This window comes from Oryzias melastigma, linkage group LG17 (assembly GCF_002922805.2).
Source record: "Oryzias melastigma strain HK-1 linkage group LG17, ASM292280v2, whole genome shotgun sequence".
Taxonomy (NCBI): Eukaryota; Metazoa; Chordata; class Actinopteri; order Beloniformes; family Adrianichthyidae; genus Oryzias; species Oryzias melastigma.
In genome coordinates this window covers 31,493,449-31,504,195 of record NC_050528.1, presented here as the reverse complement: position 1 = coordinate 31,504,195, position 10,747 = coordinate 31,493,449, and positions in this window count along the sequence as shown.

Below are 10,747 nucleotides of genomic sequence, written 5' to 3'. Positions count from 1 at the left end.
CTGTGGCGACCCCGAAAGGGATAAGCTGAAAGTGAACTACTACATGTCTGTTTGTAAATATTAACATTGTAACAATTCAACAAAATCGATAACAACAGCTTACAAATGATTAAGAAAAATGAAATGTATGAAACACATCTTGAAATATTGAAGCAGAGACATGTTCACAATAATGTACTACCCTTCATGTTTTGAAAGGTTTAATGCTCACACCTCCAGGCTTTAACATGTCAAATGAAAAATGTCTCACCCTTCATTATATTCTATCACTGTAGTGGCTCTTCGATTGTAAGATTTGATGTCGTACCAAGGCTTCAAAGTGATCTCCTAAAATAAGTTTCACAATAAGATCAGATATGCTGCTGGATTGCTTGATGCACAGCAGACCTGTTTATCATTCTGTTGCTCTGTTGGCTGTTATTTTTTTTAGTCAAATATATATGTGTTTCTTTTTTTTTTTTTGCTTTTCAGAATTTGCCTTGTGTGATGACTTTCCTAAACTGGCGTCTCAACTAAATCACTTGTCTTTTTGTATTTTTATTTGTGTTTATTGTACATTTCGAATGGCCCTGTTCTGACAACACAGTTCAAAACATTTGCGTCTCTCCTAAAGACAGGTGTCATGGTTGTGTTGTATTCCTATCATCATCTGTGTCGTCATTCTGTTTAATTAGTCGGCATCATAATTGTCACCACTGGGTGGCACTGAAGTCCAGGTGTTGACTTCAAAGCCAGACTTCCTTATGGCAAATGAATGAAGCCCTTACTAGAATTGTGTTTCAAGCATTACTTAATTCCCTTTTCTTATGCCCTGTAGCTACACAGAAATGAGGTGATCTTCTGAGGAATGATGCCACAGTAGATGTGCGCTTGTATGCCGTGCACAGTAACGGAGGCACACGTGGAAATCCCCCCCACCACCCCACCCCCTTTGTGGCTGACAGAAATTCCAGTGCAGGGATTGACTGAACCAGCCTGGAGAAACCTGCACCCTCCAAAATTCCAAGGCACATTCATCTATAAAGCACAGCCGGTTGATGAATTTGAACAGATTTTATTTTGTTAGACTTAACACGGTTTGTCTCAGATTTAGCTGCCAGTCCTAAAAATGTTCAAACCAGAATATCAACTTGCAGCGACTAACATGGGTACAACAGTAGATGTTGGAGGACAGTTTAATGCATCAATAGCTTGGAATGAATCACTTCAGTCTGAATTTTTAGTTGGACTTTAGTGGTGAAGCTGCACAAAGCTGTCGGCCGGAAGATTTTAGGTCTTTTTTTCTCCTAACTGGCATCACAAATCACAAATCTACTGTCTCCTGTTTCTGTTTTGTTCTTCTAAGTTTGAAATGCCTTTTATGTAGGGATTAAGTACGACCTTGACTGAAATAAAAATGTTTTCCCAGCTTTCCTTGGCCTTATTTGTTGTTTCACTAAGATGAATTAAATGGATTAAAACTCAAGTTTCATTGTCTGGAGATTTTGTAAAAGACCCCCAAAAATCTCTAACGTGGAAGTTTTTCTGACTTTTTTTGAGGGGATCCTTTGTCTTGCATGCTGTAATGTCTTGATAATATCTAAATAAAAAACAAAAACAGAGCAACAAACAGTGAAGCTTGATTGAATTGAATTTCACTTTATTCGTATCACAAGAAAAAAAAATTGTTTTGGCACCACACAAGGCAAAAGTTGCATGAAGAAAACCATCTATGAAATTTACTAAACACATAAATAATTACAAGTAATAAGTTAATATTATAGGATATTAAGTTTATACATATATATGCATGTTTTTTTAGCAGAAGTGCATATTTTTTATCCTCTGTTGCACACAGGTATTGTTGCACCGCTACCTCTTTGTTTGATTTAGATTTGTTTTATTAGTTTATTTCAATTATTGATAGTAGACAATACAACAAAATCACACAGATATATCAAACTTTTGACAGAAATAATGATATGAATTGATTAAGAAAAACAAAATATTTACATAGAAGAAAATAACCGTGTGATTATTCATAATCATAAATGCAGATTTTTTGCAGTATTCCATTCAAACACGCTTGTGTCACAAAATCATCATTCAATATTGTTGATATTAATTAAAGTCAAGTAGAGCTTGATTTATTGCTTGGAAAGGAAGAAGCCAATTTATATAATCCCACTCCTACTGAGTTACTGTATTTCTTTTTATTGTTTGACACTTTTCATAATCTGGTTCTGATCAAAATCCGATTCTGATCAGATCAAGTGGAGATTAGAAAATGAAGTGTTCTCTGTAGAAAAAAATAAAGTTTTTGTAACAACAAGCTGAGACATTGCTTGAAGGATGTCTCTATAGCACAATGTTGTCAGGTTTTTAGTATTTCTTTTCCTTTTCTTTAAAATCTGTTCTGTCTTTGTCAGAATGGTTGTGAGGTTCATGAGAATTTGATTCTATATCTGGGTAGAGAGGCTCACAAAAACACAATCCCGGGCACCTCATCACTTTCATTCTTAGTTTGGCTTGTAGCAACTAGTATCAATTAAGCAGCAAAGTGACCTCTAATCCAGTCGCTTGTGTTGCTGCCAGGTGTTACTTCACATGCTTTTCTCCAGACACATTGGCAGTGTGAACATGTATTTGTCAGACAGGCTCTCTTTTCCAGGAATCCCAAGCACACGTTATGGAACTTCATCCTGCACTGTTCCTTAGACTGTCCTAAGGAAGTGTTACCACACTGATGTCTCAAGTCCTGCTCACTCACAGCTCCATGAGTGAAGATGGCAGAGAAAAATGTAAAGATGGCATGAGCACGGCATGAGAAGTCTAAGATTAGGACATCTATTCAGTGATGACATTTTCATGCTATTCTAGGGTACGATCGTGTTTTTCCTCATGGCCCAGAGGGCTGTGTGACGTTCAGAACAGCACAAAACAAATCAAAACTGCATCCATAACTGAAAATGCTCTAAACAAGTAGCCAGGTGGTTAGGAAACAATGTCACGTCTCCAAATTCTGTTTTAAAGATGCTATTGAAAATTGAAAGTTAAGTTGGGACTTATACCTGTACATGATTTTTTTCAAAACATTTCTGAATGTTAAAATCTGTTTTTTATATGTAAATCCTGAATGAATAAGTTATATCTTGTTTCCTCTTTCTCACATCATTAGCCCTCCTATGATGATGATGATCAAATTAACCTTTGCTTTAAGATAAGAGGACTATTTGTGCGGGTAAGCGTGTCATTGTAATACTAGAAAGGTTTAAAAATCATAGAGGAGATGATGGGGAAATTCTAAATAGCAACAGACAGCTTTCCAAATTGAACAAAGTGGAGCAGAGAGAAAAGTGATGATGCTGGTATGTTTATATTAATCTGCTTTTCTCTTTCACGGCACTATTTTAAACGTTGAGGTTAATGTAAAAGCAATAATATTTATATTCAAGGAAAGTGTTAGGCATTTTAGATTTTATATTGATAGTCCAAATCATTCTAAGTTTGGTATATCTATGTACCAATATTTCTTTTGTTTTTGTTTTAATTGCTTGAAATAAACAAATTTGAAATATAGTCCACTCATTTCCTGTTTGGATTTGTGAACTAGATTACTTCATCATGAGTAAACACAGTTATTTTACCCCATTTTTGGGCATGTGTGACCAGACACAAGTTTCCTCCCTGTATTAATTTCCGTTGAAGTATCCCTTTGTGTCGTGTCTTTTTCACAAACGATGAATCTTTTAGCAACAGAAAAAAGGAGAAGCGTACTTTTGTGAATTAGAAGAACAGATGAGAGAGTTTGCTGTGGATTTTCCTGTGAGCAAAGCCCAGCTCTGTAAAGCAGCTCCGTTGATACAGCATTGGGACATGTAGTTATTAATACAGGGGAGGGAGGTGTGCTTACCCCAACAAGTGCCAGCATGTGAGTGCATTACCTGTACTTCTATGGCAAAGACGTGAGCTGCATTCCTCTGCCCACAAACTCAAAGCTTTTCTTTCCCTCTTGCAGAGGAAAGGTGTCTGACAATCTGTCAACTTACATCTTTGGGATTTTATGGGAGATTTTACATTTCAGAATGTATTTCTGCCAAAGGTCATACTTTGATGATGATTTGGAGAAGTCATTAAGTTTGATAAAGATGCACTGGAAATATTTATATTTAAAAGGTTTCTAAACTGGATAACAGCTCTAAAGGAAAGATGCAGGGGTGGTTGAGAATCAATTATAGTTTTCTAGTAAAATCTGACACCTGGATATAGTTGCATGTAGATAATATTTACAACAGTTGGTGATCAGAGATTTCAAAAACTTTTCAGGGATTTGCCAAGTTCTGAGTTCTGACTCAACATTTTGTTTTCTTTAACAAAGTCTGGACAAGTTGCCCTGTCGCAGAACTCATCACATGAGTATGAAATGTTTCGACTGGTGATGTCTGAGCACAACTGAATTCCATATAAGCAAAGTTAGAACTGGAATATACTGACAACAGATCCATTGTGGGAATTGGGATTTGTTTTGTGTTTTCTAAATTCATGCCCATAATTTTTAGATTGGAATTGTGATCCCAATCATACTTTATTTTACTTAATTTTTGACAGGGGAAAACAAAAAAAAAAAAAACAAATATGAAATTAAATCTAAGTCTAAACCTGTTGTTCAAATCTTCAAGTTCACTGAAAGGAGCCATTATAAACTATAACTCGACAGCTGCAAAACATTTACTTTGGTCAATTATTGAACTTCCTTTGAGTCAAGAAAGTTGCTTCCATGCTGTCAGTTCTTCAAATCTCCAAAGTTAAATCAGATGGTCATCTGTTATTTTGGTCAAGTATAAGATCAGACTGAACAAGTTCTAAAACTTGAATTATCAGTCTCCAGGCATGCAAACGCTCCCTCGTGTTCAGGTTTATCTGCAGACTAAATGCTTCAGAGATCCTTCTCATCTTGGTCATAAGTAACATTAGATTTAGTGCTATGCACTTTCAGTCAATCATGTGAAGACACTGGAGGGACTGTCTTTTTAACTGTCCTTTAACTAATGTCTACGGTGCATCCATCCATCCATCCATCCAGGACCTGTTGTGGGAGCAGCAGTCTAGGCAAAGATGTTCAGACTTCCCTCTTCCCGGGCACTTCCTGCAGCTTCCCTGGGGGTACTCCAAGATGTTCCCAGGTCAGCCAGGATACGCAGTCTCTCCAGCGTGTCCTGAGTGTTATCCGGGCAGTTATCCTCCGCCCAGTGGGACATGGCCAGAACACCTCCCCTGAGAGGCATCCAGGAGACATCCAGACCAGATGTCCGAGCCACCAGCTTTGTCCTAACATACTTGTTTATGGAGAAAAATACAAATTGCCAGGCAAGATAAATATCTTGGGTTACTAAGATATTCACATTTTTTTTAAAGCTTGACTATTTGTCCAAAAAAGTCAGGTTAAACTCTGGAAATTCAATTCAATTCAAAAAGAAATGTCACCTGAATCTGCAAAAATGTATTGGCATTTAATAACTATCAGTCACTTCAACTGTTGTACGAGCAATTATTTCCAAGATGTCTTATTCAAACAAGCAATTGAAGTTATGGATAAAAAACCTATACTCTATCATCACTGGGTAATTTTCAAAAAATATAGTATTTTACACTGGGAAAGTTTTTACACACTCGCTAACATATATATAATTGACTGATAAACTGAATCAACTGGCTCCAGATCCTCCAGCAGACTTTAGCTAGTCAGCTCTCTGTTGCATGGTTTTTAAACACTTCTTACAGCAAAAAACAAAAAATGGCCATCTCATAATTTGCAACAGTTTCAGATCCCAGTACATCACATGTATTCATTTCAACAACTAAATATAACAAAAAGGTGATCATTTACAGTGCTTTTAATGTTGAAACAATGCAAAACATAGAATGTTTTCAGATATATTCTTGCTCAGAGAACCAGTTTCTTTGAATGGATCTTAAATTATATAATGTTACTTTTAAAAACATTTAGCTTAGCATTGTTTGAACCTAACTAATTATCTGTAATTACATCTGTAAACGGCAAATGGTTCAGTTTTACTAGAACCTAATTGACAGTTGGTATTGTCAGTCATTCTACACCCTGTCTTTCATCTCAGAGTAAAACTGCAATGCATGTGTGTCTGAAGAAAATGGTGAAGGCTGGAGAAAAGCAGCATAGGTTATATTAAAAGTGGATGGGTGTGGTGGTTTAGTCTCTCTCTGTGGGTGTAGGTACCAGCCTGCCTTTCTGTTATGCAGTCTGCATCTGGAGTGAACAATGTTCTCCCATCTTTGAGGAAAAATGTCTGCAGCTTTTAAGCCGGGCAGGTTGTTAGAGTTGATTGGTGGAATTTCTTCCTCTCTCTCTCTTTCTATGTGGCTCTCTCTTTTCCTCTTTTTGTACTCCACAAAGCCCAGAGGCTAGTATTTCACTGATTACAGAGACCTTCCATGTGAATGGTCGTTTGTGTATTGTCAGAACAAAGGAGTAAGTTGCCTCTGAAGAGGTGCTAGACTGGGGAATGAATTGGGCTCAGCGATTAGGATGAGTGGAACTACAGGTTCAGGCTAGCTTACTGGGGAAAGACTGCACTCCAACCTCTGAGGGTCCTTTGGTGACTGGGAACATGGGAACACTAGCACACAGCAGCTGCACTTCACTGCAACACACTGAAACCTTTAATTGTAATAGATTTGGGCTTTTATGTTTCAAAGTTGACTCATTGGGTTTCATCACTACTGTGCTCTCAAGCTTCAGGTTCACGTGCAGCAATATGTGAATCCGTGAATCCAACTTAAATATTTTCCATCTTGAATAAATGCTGAGATGTGCATCAATTTAAAGAATCCTCTAAAAAAATGCTGTAAAAATGCTGCCTAACACTAAACTGTAAAGAGGAGATGTGGAAACAATATTCTGAACTGAGTCAGATATAATGTGTTAGAATGTGATGAGTTATAATGAGGGCGTCAGGGTGGGAGACGAACCAAGTTATCCCATTTATGCCCAAGCGATTAAACATTTTTTACAAAAATTCTCTGTCTTGCAATTTAAATGGATATTATGGTATGTCTTAACAATGAAATCTATATCAAATGCATTTCAGATGTGGTTAGAAATGATTATTCTTACACGTCAAAGTCCCCTGAACCTGATGCAACAGAAGCAGACGAGTGAAACCTCAGGAGGAGCTTCCCACAACAACCGGATAAATGTTATGCTGACAGGTTTCAGCTTTGAACACTCACTTAGTTCTTCTCACCCCGAACAGGCACTGAGTTCAATCAAAGCTCTCACCCATTTCTGTGGGGAAGTGAAGGTCACACTCTTGGTGGCCTTTAACAGCCTTTTGATTCCAAGATAGCACCTCTTGAAATCTGTTTTCAAACTTTTTTTTTTTTAATTAACTTTGGATCTTTATCCCATTAACTGCATCCATAAACTACAGTCCATAAATGGTACATCAAGATACATTCGGCTCTGCAAGGAAGCAGCATGTTTTTAATAAGTATCAAAATGAACATACTCTGTTCGAATGATTTTAACCATACAGACAGTTTTCACTTTTCATTTATAACCTAATTGCTAACAATTAGTCCCTCGATGGGGTTTCCATGACACTGAGAAAATTCCTAATGGGTTCTTTACATTCAAGGGGGGAGAAAAGAAATAGTTAACAGATGGATGACTCTTTATAAGATGTTTGTTCCCCAGTTTTGGTAGCGTACTTAATATAATTGCTGTTTAGTAACTATTATTTTGTATGTAATATAATTTAGTGATAATGACGCACTGTAAAAAACAGAACAAAGTCCTCATTGATGAGCTGTGCTGGTCCAAGGGAGTTACATTCATCTGCCAGAACTGGGCCAAACCTTGAACCCTCAAAGACTATCAGCTGTGCAATGTCCCACTGGTTGGCCCTGTCTTTGTCCCTACAAAGCCTGAGGATTCATTTAAAGCACCAGTAAAGTTGATATCTTCAGCCAATCACATGAAAACTGTCTGTTAGAAACTAGCAACAGGAGAGGCAAAAGTCATTTTTGTGTTTTCCAACAAGTTCCGCCTCCCTTTTGGACCAAGACAGAACAAGCCCTCATGTCCAACAGGCTGCTGGAGATAATGGCAGCATCAATAACATAGTACGGCGCTCATGGATGATTTGTTGAAGAGCTCTGCTTTAATTTTCACTTTCTACTCCCACTGCCTGCATGTGCTCAGACTCTCTGCCAGCCTCCCTCAAAGGCAGACCTTAAGTGGCCCTTAATTACTCCATGCAAACAGAGTGTGATGGTGGACAAATTACAGAAACACTTCCTGCTTCTTTCTCCTCCCTTTTCTGTGATAGTTGGCTCTCTGCTCCATCCCTCCTACCCCATCACCATTCACAATGTCAAGGTGTCGCGACCCCATTACGGCTGAACCCACATTAGCTGCTGGACTTTGGGCAGCCGCAGAGATGCACGATCATCAGTGTGAAAAGGGAAGTGTGCATTACTGTGTTTGAAGTGGTGGGGGTAGGGTCAGCGTGTACCGATGGAGAGTAAGGGGTGGTGGGCCGTGTTTAGGGGAGAGGAAGAGGATCTTCCTCTTTAGGTCTCACATGCTTGTCAGCCTGTGACTGCCTGTTTATAAAAGGCTTCTGGGTGGCTTATATGAGTCAGTGGTCACCCTCAGCAACAATCGCTCCACCTCGGGAACTTGAATGGGACATATACCAACACCCCCACCCCCTGAAACACAGCACCCCCCTCCCCTGTAGCTGTAGCACCTCTCCTTTCCTTTGAGTCAATATGTCCGTGTCAGAGATGAAAGTGCAAAGTGGGAGGGATGTGTGTGTGTGTGGGGGGGGGGGTCCTGACACTAATGTAGTACATTGAGCTTCACTTACTGATCTGCCAAGTTCTTTTGTCGGGCCTTAAATGCCTGCTAAGGTCTTTGAACTGCTGAGCGCTTGCCATCCTCCTTCAGCTTCAATGAGATGTCCTCAGTGACATTCCCACAGTCCTGTTGTCGCAGACAGACACGCATAACCGCACCGCAGCACTTTGCATTCAGACACTTGAAAGCACTCTCAGGGAAATGTCGTCTGCCTGGTTGCAGAGCATGACTTCAATTCGGGTTGAAAAATTAAAATAGAGCCAGCAGAAATGTGGGGGCAGAGGATCATTTCAGAGCCGTCTGAATGTGTGGCTTCAAAGCACTTTCAATGGCAGCCAAGCAGAGCAAGGCAGGTAAAGTAAGACCTTTGACTTGCTTGCTTGTTTTTCTCACTCCCTCACTCCTGTCAGCTAATCTGTGAGGGTAACCTTATCCAACCCAATTGCTGAGTGTCTGCACCCCCACCTCACCTTCTTCCTTCCAATGACAGCAACTGAACTGAAACCACAGTCTTCTTCACAGTCATTTCTGGTTATGCTTCTTCAGCGGCATGCAGATTCCTACTTATTGGGGTGGCTCAGTTGGTTCAACATGTTATCACCGTTTGTGTAGCAGTCATCCGTAATGTAGAAATCACATTTACCTCACCACAGCAAAGGACAATTTAATTGTGGACTGCAGAAGTCAAAGACTGCAAGGATCACATTATAATCACAATTCTTCTTCATCTTCCTCCTCCTCTCTACTGCTCATTTTAGCACCAATATTGCTCCTGCCACTTATTCAAAAGACTCAATAAAACTGCCTCACAACTAGAATGTGGTGAAAATGAATTTTTAATAAAGTGAACAACCTCGACTGAAAAATGATAAGATCACAGCTGGAGTAATCATTATAAACTGAATGAGGCCAAAATCTCCTATCAGACCTCAAATAAATCAGTTTAAAATCGACTAACAAAACCAAATCCCACCTGTCAGGTTAGGTCTGCAAACAGGTTCACTGAGCGTTCACCTCGGGAAGAGGCTGCCATCTTGTCAAAACCCTCCAGTGTAGTACCCTCTACAGATTTAAACTCCGCTGATTGGCTCTTCATTCATTCGGTGCTTCCTAACTCTTCAAGTGTTATTTTGAAGCTACTTGGGAAAAGTTTGTTTGTTTGTTTGTCTGTTTTGGAAGGTGTAGCTGGAGTAGAATGGCGAGTTTGCAAATGTGGCGTGACCACTAATGCTAACACAGTTTTACCAGAATAGTGTTAAATTTGAATCCATAACTTGGCTAAAGCTGAGCAAAACTATGTAACATACCTTATGGTTAATATTAGGAATGTGGGCGTGGTTGACAAAGAATACTTTTGCCAAGGAAATCCAAAAGTTTACTTTTACTGGCTTTTCTAAAAATCACATATACTATATGTTAGTAGACCCAGATGACCTAAAACCAAAGTAATTTCTATGGAGCAAAAACCAAAAGAAAAACTGCCATTTCTAAAAAATGTGGTTATTGGCTCATACATGTAGGCCCACCAGCATATGTACAGTTAATGACTGGGGCTATGTTTTATCAAGACTATAATTCTCCCACCTTTTGTTTGGAATGTTAGCACTAGTTTGAATCTTTAAACATGTGTTTTTTCTGAAATAATGTATGATGCAGAATGCAATGAAGCACTTTTAACAACATTGGCAGGGTTAGTATGGTTGGCATTTTTGGAAAGTAATTCTTGCTACCTTTGTAGCGGCTGCTCAGCCAGCGGAGGGGGCTAGGAAGGGCTGGAGGGGCGTTGACGGCAGGTATGACCCAACACTAAAGCAGTGTGCTGGTACAGATGTAGCTAACATATTCTTCAGTAGAGAAAGATTTGAAAAT